The 4,112-nt window shown below is 38.5% G+C and overlaps 1 protein-coding gene across 6 annotated transcripts in view; it reads left to right on the top strand.

Annotated features, from left to right (window-relative positions):
- The window catches only part of LOC143036920 (sphingomyelin phosphodiesterase-like), a 158,812-nt gene extending 158,803 nt beyond the window's left edge, over positions 1-9 (top strand). For 2 of the 6 annotated variants that reach the window (XM_076204912.1, XM_076204915.1), the window contains one exon: positions 1-4. This exon is cut by the window's left edge and continues 157 nt beyond it. The gene's annotated coding sequence lies outside the window, so the exon portion shown is untranslated. The other 4 variants (XM_076204918.1, XM_076204911.1, XM_076204910.1 and 1 more) reach the window with 4 other exon arrangements.
- The last annotated feature ends 4,103 nt before the right edge of the window (positions 10-4,112 follow it).

Below are 4,112 nucleotides of genomic sequence, written 5' to 3'. Positions count from 1 at the left end.
GTTCATCACCAACGGCAATATTACCTCCTCTCGACTCTATGTCGTATTCGTCGGCTATTCGATTAAGAAATGGAAATATAAGAAAATATAACGATAAGCAAAAAATCACAAATCCTTCCCAGAAGTTAAAAATATTATCGAAGAGGAAGCCGAAATTAGACATACGGGACGTCAGAAAGTCGCGCGAACTAACTGGACAATCGAACACCCGGCTCAGTGTTGCTCAAACCCGCGTGGGGAGTAGGAAAGGAACGCGCGGGAACTCCACTGGTCATGTTGGCAGGGGAAGTTTGAAATCGATACGTGGAAACCTGAGTGATAGTAACAGTGGTCATATTCAGGGTAAGCTGACCACCGTCGGCACCAAGGCACCTGCTACGCACCTTCGCCGGGCTCAGTCGTTTGAAAAGAGCCAGAAGTATCTAGCAGAAACTTCATCGCTAAGTTCAAACTCCTTAACGACAACTTCCCTGTTGTCCCAGACCACTCGGCGGTTCGAAAGGACCCCTGAGCAGGTTCACAGGAAGGCAGGCCCCTCCAGTATGGCTCACCCAGGCGCCATCGACACCCAGAACCGTCAGGGGATCGTCAAGAAGAAGAAAAGAGTTTCTGAGGGCAGAAGGTGGTGGGATATATGCAACGTCTTCGGCAGCGGCGGGGGGAACTCACACTCGAGTCTGAATCGAGGTACTACTCGAAATGCAGGACTGAGTTCGGCGGCCGAAGACGGTGGGAAATGCGGCAGAATGTCGATCATTCTGATGCATTTCCTGTTGGCGCAGGCCCTCGTCTTGTACCTCGTCGTGGGCGCTTTTGTCTTTATAGCCGTAAGTATTTCCCTTGCCTTTACCAAATATATCTTTCTCTTTTCTATAGTTGACACGTTTTACATAGAATACTTCTCTCGCAAATATATATATATTTCCATAGTTCCAATATAAGGTCATATCTATGTACCCGCAATACTTTGCATTTTGTGTGTGTGTTTTTCTTAGCTGGTACAGGTGCGCCCAAGGACAATGCCCGCTTGTACGTTGCATATTGATTGACTGTTGCGGTGAATAGTCAAGAACGGTTGGAACTTTGCCCTTGGCAGAGGAAAACCAGGTGTAGATGCATTATACAGCTACAGTATATATTTATCTTAACCAGTGGGTTCATAAAAGGATAAATGAAATATTTGTTCTGAAATTCGCTCGAATGGGTCTGTTTAGTGACATCAAAATAAATAAAAAAGAATTTGTTCTTAAATCCATTCGAACAGATTTGTTTGGTGACGTCAAAATGAGTAAATATTACAAAATTAGCCTGAAATGCGCTCGAACAAATTTGTTTGCTGACGTCAAAATAAACAATAAAATTTATTCTGAAATACGTTCGAACAGATTTGTTTGGTGACAAAAATAGAATAGAAATTATTCTGAAATACACTCGAACAGAATTGTTTGGTGACGTCAAAATAAACAAATAGAATAGAATTTATTCTAAAGTACACTCGAACAGAATTGTTTGGTGACGTCAAAATAAACAAATAGAACAGAATTTGTTCCTAAAATTAATCGAACACATTTGTTTAGTGACGTCATATCGACTCCCGGTAGATGTAATCTTTACACAGCTCGAGCAACGTTCGTGTCTTGGAAAGAAAGGAACGCGTTCAAGATATAAATAGTACGAGTAATTATTTGCTTACAGCTGACAATTGTGTTTATTTTATATATGTGGAAATCTGATTTTAATCACTTCGCCATGGTGATGATTTTTTTTGCAACCACTGATGATTTCATTAATTTCAAAGGGAGACATGAGCCATAATATGGTTTAGATCGCTAATGACATTTTTTATTTGATCCCTATCTATTTATTTGTTCATTTATGTATTTTATTATTATTTTAACAAGACTGTATTCAGGGGCCTCTTAAGGCGCTAAATGCCATAGAACATGCAATTAAGGACAATATATATATACATATATATATATATATATATATATATATATATATATATATTTTTTTTTCCTGTCAATGAATTGCAGGCTGGCAAAACATTGTAGAGCCAATGGATGGGCATTTGTCGACAACTGGGACCGCTTTTACGGTAAGAATCATCTATATACAAGGGACGGGGTGCACTTGTCGCCCAGAGGATTTCAGTTCCTTGCTGAATCCCTTGAGCGAGAAGTAGGCATCCTAAAGTTTTTTTTTGGGTAGATTACGTGGGAGTAGGGGGGGAAGTATCGGAATATAGTTTAGGCAATAGAAACAACTTAGAGAGGGACTGTGAAAAGAATCACCAAAGCAGGTGGAGGGAAGATAAACTTAAATTTTACTATACAAATAGCAGAAGTATAATTAACAAAATTGATTTACTGCGAGGTAAAGCATGCGTAGAGAATTTCGATATTATAGCTATTACTGATTCTGAATCCTAGATCAACATGGCTGATAAACATTTCCTTCCGGAAATCGAAATAGAAGGATATAAGTTTTTTCACAAATCGAAATAGAAGGATATAAGTTTTTTTTTTTCCACAAGGATAGGGTTGGCAGGAGTGTGGGAGGTGTAGCACTTTTCGTTAAAAATACAATAAATTGTATTATCAGCAATTCGATTAAGGAAGAGGACTGTACGGAATCTATTTGGGTAGAGATTATAGGCAAGAATAAGAAAGTTATTATTGGCTTCTTGTATAGACCTCCTAACCTCAGCATTGATTCATGAAATTCACAGAGCGTCCCGGTACAAAAACGTTGTGTTCATGGGAGATTTTAATTATAGAATCATTGACTGGGAAACTTTAATAGGAGATCAGGAAACAAAGAAATTCCTAGATGAGGTGCAGGGTAATTTCCTAAAACAAGTGATTACCGATCCTACGAGGGGAGAAAATACCCTGGACTTACTTTTAACTAATAATGAGCAACGTAAAAGTGAGAGATGGTCTAGGCTCTAGCGATCATGAAGAAATATGATTTGATATTTGGAAAGAATTAAAAAGTACGAATAACGTCCAAGTACCAGACTTCAGGAGAGCAAACTTTGACAATATAAAAGCCTATTTGAAATTGAATATGTAATTTTTATACGGACTTTACGGACGTCTCAGACATTGTTGACGGGGTCAGGACTCGGTACTTGACCAGGAGTCGGGTCACGGAGGGTAATATGCATACCTTGGGTCAGGTCACTTGGGGGCGGGGGCTCAACAGACAGGTCAGTAGTTTGGATGAAATGTATAACAATCTGATCTAATTTTTAATGCACAAAATACATTTATCCCCTTGAAGTCAATACGGAAAAAATAGTAATATTCCCAAATGGATGACGGACAGATTGAAACATGAGATCGGAATGAAAAGGGGACTTATCGTAAAAATAAACTGGGAAACACACCTTAGATCAAGATATAACGAAATGGCAAAGCTGGTTAAAAAGAATACACGTACAGTGAAACGTACTTATGAAATTAAGGTTGCTAGGCAACCAAGATCCAACCCAAAGGGTTTCTTTCATCTCTATAGAACAAAAAATAAAGAAAATAGGATCAATTAAAAACGATGAAAATGTCATGATAGAATCGGAGGAAAAATGAGTGAGGAGTTTAGCAACAATTTTCTATTGGTGTTTACCAATGAGAGGTTAGATAAAGTACTTGTCTGAGATCCGATTTTCAGAGGGGATGAAGAAAGTAGTCTATCTAATATCAGCATTAGTAAAGAAGAAGTAGTCAAACAGATTGAAAGACTGAAAGCTACAAAATCCCCGGGTCCAGACGAAAATTTTCCGAGACTGCTAAAGTAGTGTAAATTTGAAATCTGCGACCAGTTAACTGAAATATTTAATAAATCGGTAGACACTGGTTTTGTGCCTACTGCTTGGAGGCAAGCAAACGTTGTTCCAGTTTTTAAGAAGGGAGATAGATTGTCTATATGCAACTACAGGCCAATCAGTTTGACGTCAGTTATAGGAAAAATGCTTGAATCAGTAATAGTAAATAGACTCAGAGAACACATCGAAAGACATAATTTAATTCGTGATTCACAGCATGGTTTCTCCAAGGGTAAGTCATGTGTGACTAATCTTCTATCCTTTTACACTAAAGTATATAAGG

This window comes from Oratosquilla oratoria, chromosome 21 (assembly GCF_046742065.1).
Source record: "Oratosquilla oratoria isolate Oo_2021 chromosome 21, ASM4674206v1, whole genome shotgun sequence".
In the NCBI taxonomy this organism is placed as follows: Eukaryota; Metazoa; Arthropoda; class Malacostraca; order Stomatopoda; family Squillidae; genus Oratosquilla; species Oratosquilla oratoria.
This window is presented reverse-complemented; position numbering and strand designations above follow the sequence as displayed.